Source organism: Anas platyrhynchos, chromosome 2 (genome assembly GCF_047663525.1).
Source record: "Anas platyrhynchos isolate ZD024472 breed Pekin duck chromosome 2, IASCAAS_PekinDuck_T2T, whole genome shotgun sequence".
NCBI classification, from domain to species: Eukaryota; Metazoa; Chordata; class Aves; order Anseriformes; family Anatidae; genus Anas; species Anas platyrhynchos.
The window spans coordinates 15,064,817-15,083,002 of record NC_092588.1 but is presented as its reverse complement, the minus strand read 5'-3'; positions in this window follow the sequence as shown (position 1 = coordinate 15,083,002).

Sequence of the window (18,186 nt, the reverse complement as noted above, 5' to 3'; positions counted from 1 at the left end):
GACCCAATACCAGCCATGCTTGGCAGGACATGGGGCTGTGGAGTGGGACCGAGGAGGGGCAGAGCAGGATTGACTCACTGTGAGGCACAGAGCACCCAACAGAGTTAGTTGGCCAACATTTGCTACCAACACACTTGTGACCATGCAGGCTCTGCAAAGTTGCCCACTATTTCTACAGTGGAAAAAGAAATGAGAGGTGGACCTGGCCCATCTCCTCCACCTCTCCAACCCCACCACAGTACCAGTCTATGAGGCCAGGGCCATGGAGATGAGTAGGATGTTCCCTGACAATGCTGACACCAGTTTCATTTCCATTTCCTGTGGCTGAGGATGGCCCAGGGCGCTGAGGCCCAGAACAGAGAGGCATGGGGCACTCTGTGCCCATGGCTATCCTTAGCCAGCAATGGCTTTTTGCATGCAAGAAAGTGGGAGTTTTCCAAAACAAGTGAATGCACTTTGACTAACCATATGCTTGACTTGCTCACTGATTTACGCATCAACAAGTTTAATATCACACACTGCATCTTCATAGTTCATATTCATGACAAGTACAGAGATTGTTTATGGTAAATATGTTACAATATGAACTCGGAATGGGGGGGGGGGGAGGGGAGGATGAAGCAACCTATTACTGTAGAAACAAAGAAAAAATGAGGCTAATATATCAGTCTTTCTAAGGCAAGATCAGTTCTATCTCCAGCATTCCTGGCAGGTATTTCACCAGTCTGGTCGTAAAGGTCTCCATCAGAAGGATGTGATTCCTTCTGAAAGAATCTATTCCAGAGAAAGGGCTTTCCTAAAAGCTGACTTAAATCTTTGTTAAACTTATAACTTGTTACATTATCCACAATCAAGAGAGACAGAAAGGTTTATTACCACCTCACCGAAGAAGAATTTTATTCATTCAAAGCCTGGCAGAAACAATTCTCACCAGTTTTCTCCACATATATTAGGCAGACAGAGCTCTTGACACCTGCCCTTGCAGAGAGTGTTTTCTAGACCTCTGACCAGGCTCATTTCTCTCCCTTGGACTTTCTGCAGTCTTTCTTGATGTGTGGTACCCAAAACTGGAATCTGCTCTCTACTGGAGGTTTTACCAATGGAAGGATTACCTCATATGTCTTTTGTACAACTCTGCTGTTTATATATCCCAGAATAATATTTGCTTCTTTCACAACAGGATGCCATTACTGACTCATGCTGAGCTCATGATCCACTACAATTCCCAGATCTTTGCTACCTCTCCTCTCATTTCCCATCAAGCATTCAGGGAGGCATTTAGCCCTATCGACATGCCAATTTGTGTTCAGTGTTATCCTATTTCTTTCAGAGCATTTCTCCCATTTCTCAGGCCTGTCCTGCAAGATGCTGGCACTTTGTCAGTGCTTGGAATCACATGCAGATTCAACATAGTGATTCTCTAGTCCATCACTTAAGTCACTGCAAAGATAACAGTGGATATATACCCAGGACAGTCTCTTAGAGGCTTACCTGATAAACCCTTTCAGACAATATCAAACTGCTGACATCTGGTTCTTGGCTGTCATTTTCCAAGCAGCACTGAGGGCATCTTGCAGCAGCCTCATTGAAAGTCAGTGGTCCCTTAGACAAGGCTCTTGGGCAGCAGGGTGCTCATGAGACCTTCAAAACAAAGCTGACAAGGAAGGCAATGCAGGGTTTTTTTCAGTATTGTTCATCAAGCCCAGCAAAGTTAGAGGCCCATGATTCAGACCACAATTCCCTGGATACTTATGAAAATGCCATTTGAGGCAGTGTCAAAAAACCTTACTGCATTCTTGCCTATCCACATGACTTGTTACCCCATCATAGGAAAAACAAACAAACAAACAGGCTGGTTTGATATGATCTGGTCTTGACAGGTCATATTGATAACTACCAAGCACTCTGCTCTCTTACACATCATTTGATCTCTTGTCCAAGGATCTTTCTGGGAAACAAAAGTCAGGTCAGCTGGGAGACTGTGTCCTCTTTTCTTTTTTTTTTTTTTCTTTTTTTTTTTTTCTTTTTTTTTTTTTTTAATAGGCACTCTGTCAGCCTTTTTTGAGCTCAGCATCATCCAAATTCTCCAAGATAATTACCATGGCCTTCAAGATTGTTCAGCCAGTTCCCTAAGTAACCTAGGGTGAATTACAGGCCTGACTGATCTGAGAAAATCTAATTTATCTAAGCAGTTTCTAAACATTTCTTTCCCTATTCTTGCCTGAGTTCTTACCCTTTTGTGGCTGGTGTTAACTGTGTCAACCATCTGATTACAGTCAGGATTTTTAATGAAGACTGAAGCAATAAAAGGCATTAAACACTTCGGTCTTCTTGGCATGTTTTGTTATTAGCTTTCCTGTCCCATTTATTAGCTGGTTAATGCTTTTTCTGGTCGTCTTCTTACTGCCAAGGAAGTTATACAGTGTTTTCATGTTACCCCTTATATCTCTTTATCTTATTCTGTGTGCTGGCCTTTCTCATTTTGTCCTACATACTTGTGCTATTCTCTTGTACTCATCCTTAATTTCTTGACCTGGATTTCACTTTTTGAGTATTTACTTTCAGGTTTTACAGTTGCTACAGAATTTCTGACTTAGCCAGACTGGTGTGTTACTAGACATTGTACCTTTTCCTTCCACTGAGTGAATTTGAAATATAGGCTTAATTTCTTTAACTAATGCCAATTCTTCTGTTCAAATCAAGAACTATAGACATTTTTCTCTTGGTTGTCTGTGCTCATATCTATCAATTTTATGAGTGTGTTCAGACTTTCTTAACACTTTCTCTTATTAGTTCACAAAGATTATGAATTCTCCCCTAAAAGACACTACTGTTAAAAATATATATATATATATATATATATATATATATATATAAATTTGGGTCATCTTTGAATATGCATTGGCATATGACTTTGCAGGAATCCAAGTCAAATGAGCACAGTCTTGCCTTCAGTCTTGAACTATTAATATATATGATTCATCCACAAAAAAGACAGCCCAAGAAAGGTGATTCAGAGAACTTCAGTAATGATGTAAATGAAACAGTTAATGATCTTATTAGATCTAAATGCTGGAGCAAGGTTAGATATGCCTGATGGATTTGTTAATGATAATGATTTGGCTGATGGTTATACATGGGACCCTAATGAAGATCTATTGCTTTCTGGTTTTCCCTTTTTTATTTAGAGAGGTTAAGAAAGCATTACTTCAAATGGGTTTGAGTAAAAGTGCAGTGGCAAGCAACCTTGACCACAAATTATTTAAAATAATTGCTTCATCCACAGTAAAATTAGTAGTTGATTTATATCACGTCTTTCTTCATTGCAAAATATTATAGTGTCACTGTAAACTGTAGCAATTTCTACAGAGGTGGCATAAAAGCAAATGCGCTCTGTTCCTCAGCTGTCAAAGATTCTGAGGCAGGCCCCAGTTTATACTTTATCAAAAGAGTTTTGAATTAGCAGAATGAAGGCTTTAAGGCATTCTGCTACTCCACTTGCAATAAGAACACAGAGGGAACTCTTTATCTGTTGAGGAAATTTAGGTTGATTGCAGCTGTTTGGAGCAGGCCAGTTGCATGAATTGGGTGCAGGTAGTACCTTACCACATTCATTTGGATATCTGTAGAGTCATCTTTGTACCCAAAACAGACATTTTCAGTGGGCAAGTCAAATCTTGGGAAGGTTGAACCTTTTCTGAGAGTAAAGAGGGAGTTTAAGGTTCTAACCTGCCTGAGGCATCTCTGTCAAGGGTCTTAAACAGACCCTTCCTGGAGGCCAGTGTTGGATCTGTGCTGTTTTGTGAAAATCAGCCTTATTACCTGGTGTTCAGGCCTGGAGAAACTGGTGGTGCATGGATAAAGACCTCTCTTGAGAACTCAGATCCGTGGCCTAACTGGTATGGCTGTAAGAGTCAACAGCAAAGCTCCACTGGCTTCACTTTTGCACTGCTGAATAAAAATAAAGGAGATGCTGGAAGGGGAAAAGGAGTGACACCCAAGATCATGGACACCATCAACTGTCCCCAGGAGGAGAGGCTGGTACCCAAGTCTCGGTTTTGTAGACTACACCAGTTTCCCTACCATGTGCCTGTTGTAGTCTGTAGGACTCATACTGATAGCAGAGCTTTTTCCTGTGCATTTATCCAAAAATAGCTAGAGTTCTTTCCCAGGAGATACTGACTTTGGCATAAATTGCAACAAATGCCATCACTGCTTAAGACTTTTAAAACTCTGAAAAATAATATGCTGCATGTTTTTCCCCTGTTGAAAAAGAAGCTTGAGATATAATAGCTATGGAATAACAGACAGAATTATTTTTGTCTCTTTAACGGTCTGTGGGTAGTTTGCATATATATATTTGTATTTGTGTGGGTCTGTGTGTGTGTTTGTGTGTACATGCCCATATGTTGTTAGTTTTCAGTTCCTTATCTTTGTAGAAAATGACCATGAAAACTCGTTAAGTTGGTCTATGCATGCTTCATAGCTAACAGGGAGGACTGATTTCCTTATCACAAGCTAAATAACAAAACCTCTCACACTTTATTAACATTGACAGGAAAGTGAGAATCCCTCACGTCACCTTACTATTAAACAGCTAGCAACATTTGTGGTACTCAGTATTAATCTAAAGGGATATTAGACTTATCTGATGTTTAATTCTCACTTAGTATTAAAATAAGCATCTATTCGTGTTCAGCATTGCAATAAGGGAGCAAGGGGGGCTATTCCTGCAGATGGGAATCAGATTTCTCCCCAGGTTTTGTAGCTGCAATAAGACTGTGGTTTTGCAGTTCAGCCCTTAAGCCCAGGATGCCATGTAAACCAGTACAATATCTGCCACCTTGCTTGAGGCTGCATGCGCCAGCTCAGAAATGGAGCCGATTCTTCCCAGGAAATCAAACCCGTCCATACCTCATTGTGCAACTGAACAGTGTTATTCATTGTATACGGAGATATTACACAGCAACATCCTGAATCTCCATGATGCAAGGCATGAGTGACGCTGAGATGCTGCTCAGTTCCCACCAAGGTGAACAGGAGCAGAGGATATTCAGGACATCCCAGGAAGACATCCAATGCCTTCGAGATTTTATCTGAATCTTGATGTGCATTAGAAAGCTTCGTTGACAGAGTGTATTGTGGGCAGATGTGAGCTTGCTCAGCTGGTATGTGGAGCCAAGAAAGCTGTGTGACCATGTTAGTACAGAACCATCCAGTGTGGGTAAGCCCTGATGAGAGGCTAGGGGTGTTACTTCAGGCTTAGCACCCTGCTACCACTATCACCTTTTTTTTCCTTCAGCTCAAAGGACAGGCACCAGGAAGCCCCATTCCACACCGAGCAGCAGCAAGGGCAATCTCACATCTGCAGATTTCCTTTTTCTTCCAGGCTCTGTGTGATCACACACTTCTAGCTTATAAGAAAGAGAAACATGCACTAAACCCTCATCCCTGTGTGTACTCTGACAGAAGTGCCAGTCTGCACACCATGGGCAAATAGGGACTGGGCAAATCCTACTGCTACAGACAGAATCCTCCTCATACGCTTGTGCTGTGCACACATACATGAGTTGTGGGAGGACAGACTATACCAAAGGCTGCACATACCTGACATCACCTGCACCAAGGCCCTGAGAGCTGCTTCTGGCCAGTTTTAGCTGAAATAGTTGCTCAGCAAATATCTCCCCCAGTGCTGTGCATTGCCTGCTGCAGCCACAATTTTGAGTCTGCTCACTGAGATTTAGTTGATCACTGGCCGCACTTCCCCATACCTTTTTAAAATCCCATTTTGAGTTGGAAGAAATATTTTCCTGAGAGGCTCTGGATGTTAGCAGGTACATTCATCGTACAACAAAGAGAAAACACACGAAACCCTTGCTCCTCTCCAGAGTCAGGAAGAAGCAGCACTTTTTAGACCCTGAGGGATTAGGGGTTGGATAAATCCCACTCTCCTGAACCTGCAGGGATAAAAATACACTTCAAGAAACAGGAGGAGGCATGGGCTTCAGAGGAGTGAAGCAATATGAGACCAGGTCAGCTCAGGACCAAGTGTTTTTACCACAGTAACAAGGGGAGGAAAGGATGCAAGACATGGACTCCTGATGGCTCTTGAACAGGAGATATTTATTGCCCTTTTTCACTACTACATATACTTTCCCCATAGCCCTACATTGTGTACACACGCCTGAATTTGTCATACAAGTGGTTAGAGACCCTCAGACATGGGCCTCAAGCCAGACAGCAATTGGCCACTGCCCTAAAGCTCATCTTTAACACTGTACCCAGTTTTCTTTATCTCGACCTTGCTCAAGTTTTTGCTTCTACCACTTGTTTCCTCATTAACTCTAATCCAGGGACATGTGAAACAGTGCGGAGCACCTGAAAATTCCTTTCCCACAGGGGAAAGATATAGTTGAATAAAATTTGTGAATCCATCGTAATCATATGCCCTCACCACAAGAAGTCCCTCCTGACTGTGACCACCCTGAGGGTGCCTCCAGGCTCTAAAGAGAAGAGAGCACCCTTCTGGGGTGAAAAAAAAAAAAAAAAAAAAAAAAAAAAAAAAAAAAAGATTACAAAGATCCTTTTGCTGTGAAGGTCCCAAGCAGAAGAGTCAAAGCCATGACTGTGGTCAAATCCAGTATGCAGCGTGCAAAGGGGGAAAAGAAGACAAAAAAAATATCTCCTTTCCCTCATACCATGAGATTTCCTTCAGTCAGCAATGTCAGTAAACTATTTATTTGAAAGTAAGTCCTTTCTTAGACACAGCACAAATTTTCTGTTAAAACCTTCTCAAAAATCTGCCTCAAGTGTGTGCCTCTGAGCACCTTCCTCTGTAAATCACATCACTGCTTGTCAGCCATTGCCAAAGGTGCCAGCGTCTGCATTGCAGGAAGTAAGGATCCTTCTTCTTCATGAACTCGGGAACATTTTGGGAGTTATAGGGGAGCGGAGCATGTGTCCTGACATTTGCCCATACACATACTCAGGGAACTCCATCATCTCAAACTTCTCCAACATTTCCTCCATGTTTTTCAGAGCCCCAGCTTTGCCCAGGATGGGATGTCCTGGGCTATTGTGGAACTTCCTGACCTCAGCTGGTTTCCACAAAGTGTCAGCAGTCAATGGAGTCAGTATTTCCACAGCAGAGCAGCACCAGCTTCTTAGCAAACACATCTGGTCCCATGCTTGTGGCAGTGGCAATGGTGTATGCTTCCAGAGAAGTTGCTTTCATCATTTCAAAGTTTTTCATCCATGTATCATAATAGATGCGTCTCCATTGCATGGCAGATGTTTTTCCCACTTTGTGTTGCAATCCTAGTTATCCAGCCCAACAGACCTGCTGGGACACAGCACATGTCTCTCTTTCCTTTCTCAGGCAGATGGGTTACCGTCCGATAGAGAAGCGGTGCTTTGCAAGATCCCATTGCAACACTCATGCCACCAGGGTGAGACTGGATGGTGCAGCTGCACCCTGGACCTGGGAGGTCAGACATACCCGTGCTATTTCCACGAGCCTAAAAGCGATGTCAACTGGGGATGTTTCAGTCACATCCAGTTCTGCACAGTAAAGAGTTGGAGAGGCAGAGAGAATTGCACAATGGCAAAGATGTCCCCAAGCACCCACAAACCCTTCATGCAACTGTACCTCCCATAAAGCAATATGCTATATACCAGAACGTATGGCATCTAATATTGCCATGAAAGTCCCTGGAATATGGATATGCTTTGTAGTCCATCTTCATTTAGTTTGCCAGTGATGAAGATGCACAGTGTCCTCACATATGCATGCTGACAGCTCAGTGCTAATGGCAGTGACACATTTTTGGATGAAATTGTGAAATATAAATGTATTTGAATTTTCAAAGTTTTACATCACACTGCCTTGAGCCTTTGGGATTCTGGGTGCATCTCTCCAGATTTCTTTAAGCTGAGAGGGGAGAGCTTCCCAGCCTCCCCTGTACTATCTCAGTCCTACAGCCAGACGCAGACTGGCTCTGCCCATGCTCCGTCCCACAGCTGCCCCAGTTACACCACTAGGAACGACCAGCAGCCATCTACCAGGAGGGAATTGCCAGAGTCTGGCATGCACAAGCCATGCCTCCTGCATATGGGGTGGTGGGAGCCAGTGCTGGGGAACGTACGTCTGGAAAGCAGGAGGGGTGCCTACATGGTATGGCACAGCGCTGTGCAGGCAGCCTGGAGAGGTCCTACGCGTGTAAACTTAAACACATACCAGCAGTGGATGGCTTCAGAGAGCAATCACTTATTCTTTTGAAAGTACCCTACCAACTTGTTTTAATTGTGGAGAAATAATCAGAGGGAACGAGTTTGAGAGAGTTAGTCTATTAATCATTTATTGTGTTATTTTTATATGGCATTGTGCTGCTGCTATGATATGTTAAATATTGCAGCTTGATGTGTGGTCCCCAGGCCCAAGGAGTCCTATAAATTAGATGGATTTTTCTAAAGTTCTCTCAGTGAGAAAAGTTCCAGAAAAAGTGAGAATAGCTCCATATTGTTCTATCTCCTTAGATGCAAAATAACCCTGGTTGACTGTGTATTATCCTAACTACGCAATATTCCCATGGGAATTGTATCCATCGTCTTGTATCCAAAGTCTTTTTTTTTAATGGGGTTTAGAGCAGGAAAACTAATCTGCATGGCTATTGTGAGGTACAGCATCAAAATGAAAGAAAAGCTTCTCAGGCCATTGTAAAAATCTGTTAAAAACAGAGCAAAAATTAACTTTGTCTTTCCCAGAGTGAGGTCTGAGAAAAGCTAGCAATGTTCCTGGCCTCAACCTTCTTTATTAATGAGTTGGAATCAATGTGTATTTTTTCCTACAAAACATACGAGGGGAGAATCCTTCATCCACCCAGGTAGGTCAGAAGGAAAGCTCCAACCTTCTGTGCACTTCAGATGTGTCATCTGAGGGACCCCAAGCCCTGCCACTGCTTTTGCAGAGCTTATAAACGTCTGACCCGCTGCATAGGTATCCATCTCCAGCCAAAGTCATGAAGAATCAAGTTTCCTCCTGTCCAATCTGGGGACTAATTTTGGCCCAAGGAAGCCATTCTCTGTGCAAAATGATTATGTCACTGTCCTGACAGCAGCAAATGCAGCTGTACGCCTGAAACAGCTGCTGCTGGAGTGGGGTGAAAAATAGGTTTGCCATTTGCTGAGAAACAGAGCTTTCCCCATGTCTTTTTCTCTTTAGTTTTTATCCAGAACAACATCAGGTCCCAATGTATTAACAAATCAAAACTGATTGCACTCAGCACCTCTCAGGAAAGCCCCAAGTTACAGGAAACACCCTTGGAAGAGATGTCAGAATTACCAAGCCTCATATGAATGGGTAATACTGGAACTTGCAAAAAGATTAACAAAAATCAGTTTCCGTATTTAAAAATAAACCTGCTTCACTCCAGAGTCCATGAAAAAAAAAAAAAAAAAGATACATGGAACTCTATACAAAGTTTGTAGGGTTTGCTGCCCTATAAATCAGTACTATATTTTTTCTTTAAAAAAAAAAAAAAAAAAAAAAAGAAGGAAGAAAAAGAAGGAAGAGAAGAGAAGAGAAGAGAAGAGAAGAGAAGAGAAGAGAAGAGAAGAGAAGAGAAGAGAAGAGAAGAGAAGAGAAGAGAAGAGAAGAGAAGAGAAGAGAAGAAAAGAAAAGAAAAGAAAAGAAAAGAAAAGAAAAGAAAAGAAAAGAAAAGAAAAGAAAAGAAAAGAAAAGAAAAGAAAAGAAAAGAAAAGAAAAGAAAAGAAAAGAAAAGAAAAGAAAAGAAAAGAAAAGAAAAGAAAAGAAAAGAAAAGAAAAGAAAAGAAAAGAAAAAAGAAAATCTGGGCTTGCAATCTTTACGCCAAGTTTTCACTCAGACAATCGGAAGAATCAGAGTTTGAAGGAGTATAATGAAGTATAATTTGGTGCAGTAAATTATCAATATTAAAAATACTATGAGAAATAGCTGCTAAAAATACTATCACAAGAATGGGATGATTCCAATGGCTTTTTCTCTGGTAAATCTCTCAGTTGATTTACAGTGAAAGATTTGCCTGAAAATGGGCCGACACTGCAAGATTTTGATGGCTGCTTTTAGTTGTATGGAAAAAAAATGAATGAATATGATCCAACTTTCATCGAAGTCAACGGAAAACTCCTATTTGAGGAACAGGCTTACTGTGGCCAAAGAGTAAACCCTAAAATCCATCAGTACAATCATTCATAGAGCATCTTCAGCCAAATTGAATAGATGTAACTTGGGAAAAAAAAAATGGTTATTATTCTCTACAGAGGTGTGTCATGTTCTCATTAGTCACAGTTTCAAGATGACCACAGTGTTGTTTTTTTTTTGGCTGAGGCCACAATGGGTGCCCTTCAGTCACTTGAACCCATCTTGTGATGCTTGTTAAGGTCTGAATTGGAGCATCCTTGAGTACACCCACAAAAAATACTATGCAGTGCTTCCTGATTGCTCCTCAGAAAATAAGTAAACAATAAATAAAAGGAAAAATAAAAAAAAAGTCTAGATTTACGTGATGGCATGTTCCTGACTGGAGTGTTGCTACACAATTAGGCAAAACTGACATAATGGCTTGTGTGTACAGCAGAAGTTGTCACACTTGAGTCCCCCTGCCTGGCCTTGGAGCTGGTAGGATGCTTGCCAGCTTCATGCAGACACTGCACAGTCCCGTCAGTGCAGTATGGCTCTCCCGCTAATGTTTCCTGCCTCTCCACGGGGCTTAATGCACTACACACGAGGCAGATGCGCAGACTGCCTGGGTTCTGGCACTTAGCAGGGCTTGACATGCATTTTAACTTAAAGCATGACTCCCAGGGCAAGCAGAACATATGGCTTCCCAAGACGGGTTACATCTATCAACTCAGAGCATGGGTAGAGCAAGCTCAGGTCTTGCTGCATTAATTAGGCTACAGGGCCAAGCCCATGAAGAAGAGAAGATTAAGGCTGTCTGAGCTGCTGCTTCAGTGCAAGCATTACCATACTATTTTAAAGGAAGGGACCATTTGGAAGCTGGATACCTGCTCAGGTTTGCTTAGGTGTCTTGATGTGGTTCTATTTGATGTTGGTTGGTGAAAAGTGTTAATTACCATCCAGAGTCAGAGTTGTCAAAGGCTGGCTCATTTCAGTCCTTCTTCCCTCTGCCGCCCATGTGCTCCCCACACCTGGAACTGAACAAAGAATGAAATGTAATTTCTAGTCTATGCTAGGAACATGTTTCTCCTCTCAGAGGACTGAGGACATATTCGTCCTTTATTGGTTCCCTTCGGTAGACAGAGGCTACAGACGTGGTAGGAAATTAAACCATGCCACGATGCATGCCTGGGTATACAATGCTGCCATTGCTGCTGTCGCTTTGCTGGAACGGTCCCTGGCACGGATAGGGGATGGGGCAAGGAGCATATTCCCAAGCCATTCCCAGGCATGGTTTGGAGAGGCCAAAGATCAGGAGCCACTCTCAGTTGGCAGTTTGCATCCAACCTTTCACATTTTTGGAGGCTACAAGCTCAAAGACATGGACAAAAGCCCCTTGTGCAAGCTGGCATCAGAGAACAGTGCCAGAACTGTCTAATTTATTGTTGTAGATGTAGCCAGAGCATCCGTGTGAAGTAGGGAAGCTAACTTTATAACCATACTATTGTGCAGAAGGCAAATGAGGTTAGAAAATGGAGGGCTACCCTCAGATTGTTAGCACTACTGTTTACCTTTGGCAAGGCAATTGCAGTAGCATCTCAAGTCAAAAGGGAAGTGATGTTCAGGTCTCTGCCCTCAGCTCTGCTAGATCCTAGCTCCCCATGCTGGTGAGGGAGACAAACATGCTCAGGGCTCTCCAAATGTGGCTCTTGCTGTCTTGGGCAAAATGAAACAGAAAGTCTGAAAAAAATCTAGTGGAACCTGAATTCGGATCTTTTTTAAGACCTTTCTTCACTCTGGTGCTTGATGTACAACATCAACCACCCAAGACCTCAAACTCCCAGAGTGGCCCCACATCTGCAGGTTTTATTGACTACAGCTGCTTTCGTGAAAATCAGACTCCAATGCCCTACATGGAATTTGCCAAAAATAATGAAGAAAATGCTAGCAGCTACTTCCAAAAATTTGAGGGGAAACTTAAGTTCAAATTCCCACAGGAACTTTATGACAGAAACAGAGATAAAAGCTGCTTCTAGATCACAGCCAATTACCTTAACCACAAGACTATCCCATTTCTTCCTGCTTCATGCATGACACAGGTCTGCTTCATTCTCTATCCATCACAGATACACTGGAAGAATCAGGGGTTCTGTGGAAAAATGGAGTAAGATAAAATAAATAGAGTGCCACATCCTGTGTGTACTGAAGGTCGGGCAGTGAAAGGTCTGTAGGCAATGTGTCAGCTTTGTCCAGCCTAGAGGAAAAGCCATGCAAAGGGTATATTTAATTAGCAAGGCCTAATTCAGGATAAGACAATACATCCTACATACACATGAAGAAATGGGATGAATTTAAGTCCACCTCTCCCAGTTCACATTAACTACAGCATGACCATTTTTCTAATCCAGGCAAGACTCCTGTTCCCTGCAAAGCAATGAAGGACTCTCTGCCTCTTGGTGCATGAGCCGCCCTCAATTTAATGCAAATAGAAACCAGTGGTATTAGAATAGAGTATTAGTACTGCTCCAGCAGAGCACAGCTGTCAGTTCTCTGGCTGCACTCATAGTGATGCGCGTGTTGATGGAAATGGAGATATTAATGTTGCAGACAATGAAAAGAGAAAAAAAAAAAAAAAAAGACAGTAGCAAAACAAAGCAAACAGGGATTATTGACTTAATTTTGACCTCAGTTTCACCTACAGAAAAAGAGTGATGCCAAAGCAGGTCGTTAGAGTTGCTACGGTGATGGAAGACTTTCACCTGAAAGGCTCTGTTAAAAACACGCCACTGCCCCAAGGTAAGGGCACCTTCCCTGCAATACTGTGCCTGAAATAAAATCTGAGCAGGGACATTCAGCAGCTTAAACTGTCTATAATGAAATGTAGGGGGATTAGTCAGGAGTGGCCCTGCAGGTGGCCATGGGGTCAGTAATGCCCACAGGACTTTTTCACCCCGTTGCCACCTTTTGCAAGAGACCCCATGAACGCACCATTGGCACCCATGTGCCCCTGCTGCCATGCCCAGCCAGGCCCTCAGTGCCCATGCAGGTGGAAAGGGAACAAGAATTACAGCAGCATGATCCCGAGAGGATCCCCAGCATTGGCTCTGGGCCCTGTGGTTGGTTCGTCTACCACAGTAAGCATACACATGTGTCCCGTGCCCTTCCTGATCTTCCAGCCACAGCTGCATGGCATTGGTGAGAGCCCTGTGCCACCTCCTGCCTTCACACACACTCTCAGGTCCTTAGCTCTGCACAGGAGCTGCCTTGGGAGAAATATTGCATTAGTCCAGCTGAGGTCTGCAGCCTGCTGTTAATATGGCATGGGTATGAAAACAAATAAAAAAATAAATAGTCTGAACTTGCATTAACCTACCTGTACACTCTGCAGATGCTAAAAGGGCCCAGAAACCTAGGACCTGCCTCACCTATGGCCTACATGTGCCAAGAACAAAGGGGAGTGATGGCTTTCACTTTGAGAGGTTTTTTTAAAGAACAACCACAGGTGACAGGCACTTTCCCTTTTGAATGGTCTCCATACTGTGGCTGGGTTATTGACTGGAATCTAGGAGCCCCTCCTCAAAAATACAGTTGCAACTGCAGGCCTGATCATCACCTATGCCTATATAATCAATACTTGTACATACACATTTGCATGTGTGAATGGCCTGATAAGTCTGTACAATAGATGTTTGGTAACCAAACTGTTTATACCTGAAGTGTTTCCACTGCTTTGGCTTCTCTGCTACACAGACCACACAACCTTCCAGGCTGGAACCTCTCTGGGGCACTGCTCCTTTACTTTAGCATCCTAGAGGATTTGCAACGTTTAGTAACATAAGCACAAGAAACAGCATTTTCTTTTGAGATCATACTTAGTTTCCTATCATATTTTGCATGAACAATTGGAAAAATTTGGAAGAAAAGCTGTTTCAGACTGATTTGTCAACCACACAAAGTTCAAAGCTCTAGTTATCTCTTGTATTAAAATGTTCTGTTGTTCCCTAAGGAAGAATTTTTCATTTCTGATAGGGCCCTTGTCAAATAAAAAATTGCCAGTGAGGGTAAGCCTTTGAAAAAATATGTTTTATTCATTAATTATTTTCTCTCATAACCTCTCTAAGGAAAATCAAAGAGGGAAAATCTGTGTTATGAAACTGCAACTTTGCTCTTTCTAACAGAGGTAAAAATGTTGTAATACAGCACATTTCTTCTTCCTACACCAAACCAGTCTTTATCTTGAAGGAAACAAAGTAACTCATAGAAGATACCGTGCCTCAAAACTATATTATTCCAAAAGTATTTTCCTTATTTATCTGATTAAAGGATCATGTGTACAGTAATGCCTACCCCACGATTCACATTAAGTTAGTTTTAAAATAATTTGCCATTTACATATGTTTTCACTAGATTGAAAATTAAAAACCCACATTTTATGTAATTCCAGAAATAAACAATAGAAAGAGTCACATATATCTCCCGGGTTTAGTTCAGCAGGCCTGTGCTAGATCCTTGTGCCTCGGAAAGTGATATGTTTTCAATGGTGAAGGGTTAAAAGAGGATACCAAACTATCTTCTGGAAATCATTAACTTACAAAGCCCCAAGAAGATAAAAGTTTCCATTTTCTAAAATGTAAATCTAAAACATATTCATTAGTATTGCAAAACAAACATGCAAATCTTCACCACTTGAAAAGCTCAGCTAAATATGTACAAGGGCAATACCCAAAAATACATCTGGTCCTTGGTTAGAAAACTTGCCTTTTTGGTTTTATCTAAAGAGCTTGTCTGTCTTCCATGGTTGGCTTCTTGGATTATTGCAATTCATAATAAGCCTTTTAGCTAAGGATGAAATAAACAAAGATAAAGTCTACGTCCTCGTTTTAAATGGTCCAGATGGGATGATTTTTCCATATGTTTAGCACACCAAATGTTTATTAATCATTACGAGCAGAACTCAGAAAATTGCAACAGTTTATTAAAGAGGGCAGGGGATAACATTTACAGTTTGTATAATTTCTGCCCACCTTCCTAATCCTCCATTAGCACGGGTTTTCACTTAGTACTCACTCAGGTTGGGGTGGGGGTGAGCATGTGCATGTGCGTGTGCAGTTGTTGTTACAAGGCAGGGAATTTCGGTTAACTGATCAAGAGAAGGTTTTGTGCCCTAATTTGGATACAATATCAGTCATGAGGAATGTGTTACATCATAACAATGACAGTGTGGGTAAAACTGGCAGTACTTGACTCGTTCCTCATCAGAGTGATTTACTTAGTGTCTGGCAATCTGTTTTTCACATGATGTTTGTTTCCCATAAACAGTTTCAACATGGGAGAGTATGGTGTCAAGATAACAGTCATATCATCCGTCATCGCAGAACATCTACGTGGGCTGCCAAGAAAATGAGACTCTTTTATCTCTGGCTTCTCTAAGTGCTTGCGTTTTAGCGATTGTTTCTCATAACGTGCTTGATTGTTTTCTGAAACCTGACCGTCAGCAGCTCCATTATGTTGTCACCTCAACCTAAAGTGAATTGAAGGCTCTCAAGGAAGCAGGGCTGCCTGGAGAAACCAGGGGAAGGCAGCGGAGGGAGTGTCTTCCAGAGGCACTGGGGAAGTGGTGCTTAGAAAGTAGCACAACAATAGAGAGGCTGGAAACGAAACCGCAGGCGGACAGTGAAGAATCTGCGAGAGGTGCATTGCACCACACTGCTCCTCTGTGACCTTTTGATTCAAAAGGTTTGGGGCATTAGTCAGATAGGATGTGAAATTTTCCATGGCATTAGGTATTCCTTGCACTTAAAAACATTCTACATTTGTTAGAAGCAGGATGAATGTGACTTTAAATAGCAAGTAGGCAGCTAACGACTGCATCTCAAGGCATGTTTTGATGGAACATAGCCATGACTTGAACTATAAACAAGAGAAAATAAGGGCACAATCCTACTATTTCAATGAAATAACTCACCCTTTTATTGGGGATAATTTACATAAGCTTTGAGGGAGATTTATCTCATCCAAGCAGAACTGACACATAGCTAGATATAGAAGACGCAATGTGTACTTCTGATTTTAAAGAAAGGTATTGTGATCCCTGCACACGGCTGTGAAAATGAGTCTCCTGCAAACAGAGAGTTGTCAGTAAACTCAACACCTGATGAACACACATCTGTTCAGGACAATTAACCTGCCCAGATCTGAGTTTCTGACTTAACAAAGGGAACCACTGACTGCAAATGAGATTTCAGTGCTTCTGAAGATGTTACTGCTCATGGACCACATAGCCACTGTGGCCCAAGGCAGGAAATAACTGAGTCATATCCCTTTCAGTCCTTTTTCCTTAAAATGCTGATTTCCACTACACCTCTGCTGCAACAGCAGAACATGGCCGGCATGTCATTTTTAAGAAAGAGCAAGCCTTTAAAGCGTCCAGTCATGTCCTGGCACCTGCAGAAGAGCTGGCTGGATAAGAACCTCTGAGTGGATCTTAATCTTGGCAAAAGAAAAAAATAAAACTTTGGACAAAATCAGTGTAGCTCTGGTATGAAATCTCCACCCCATATGCCAGATGAAATGGAAAGTCCTCAGGACAGCCTATTCAGAACTGTCTGCTCAGGCTCGAGGAAAGCAGCAGCTGCAGTTGTCCAAAAGAGAAGCTTTTGGCTTGGCTTCTGATTCATTTCTATAGCCTCTACTTCTGGGGCTTAGAAATATCTTGGCATCTTCTGGCTCCTCAATGTCCAAGAAGAACAGGACCTAATTTCCTATCCCAAAACATAGAAGTGCTGATACAAATCTCAAGAAAAAAATTACTATCATCTCTGGCATTGAAGCCAGCGATGAAATTCCTGTCAGCAAACAAAAGTATGGCCATGATCGAGGTTTTCTCCAGGCCATTATCTAACAATTGTATATAAATTATTGCATATAAATATTATGGTCAGCTTGCAAAACCCACAGCTCTTTACCTCTAGCATCAGTATATGCAGAGCCTAGATGTCATGGCACTTCAGTGGGCATGCTATGTTGAGGTCCTCTCACCAAAAGTAGGACCACGAAGGGTGCAAGCAGAGAAGAGTGAAAACTCCAGCACAGGCCTGTCCACTTCGCCTGTCAGTGACTGGTGGCAGAGCTTTGCCACCTTGTGCACAAGCCTGCCACCACTGTGAGCATTTGACAATTTTGCTAGCAACTTCCCAGTTTGTGCCTACTGGGGCAGGGTTGGGCTGTTTGGGATGCGAGAGCTGCATGCTCTGCTGCTGCCACAGAGGAGGCAGAGGACCACATGCAGATGGCCTACACTATCCTCATCCCACTGTCCCCCTCATTCATCTCATGAGTTCTCCCACCTCCATCCTCACTCCAGTCATCCCTCACACCCTCAGCCCTAAAAGCTTTGGACCTCCATCTTCCTTTCTCTACCCCATCATTTTCCAACCCAGCTCTTACACTGATCCCTTCATCTCTTCCTGCCCAAGAGGATCAGCATTGCTCCACCTGGAGTTAAGGGCAGGTCATTTTCTCATTCTCATCCATTTTAATCCTCGGTGCCAGTAGTAGGAAGAGTAAGGACCCAATGGAGAATATCTCCATGTTTTCAGCTCCAAATATCACAGTAGGCCCTGGAGATAACAGGAGTAATTGCCTGGAAAGTCCTACTCCATCCAGGAATGGAATATGCCCAATACATAATTTACATAGTGAAACAATCCTAGTTTGAAATTTCATTATAATCTACAAGGCCAAGTGCAACAACATTTGCAAAGAAGCCAAGATTCGAGTGAAACTGGACCAATTTACCATCTGGGGTGGAAAACTCATTTTTTTCTGCTGAGTTTTGCTCTGCATCATGGGATTTCTTTGAAGCCAAAACAGAAGGTAAACTCATATGATAGGGACCCTCATCAGTTGAAACATAAGAAAAATTTGCATGATCTTATAGAGATTATCTACAGCTCAGTGTCTCTCTCCATTTCCAGAAAGAACTTTTGCAGGTGAAGACAGAATAGGTGAAGGCAGAGGAATGTATTAA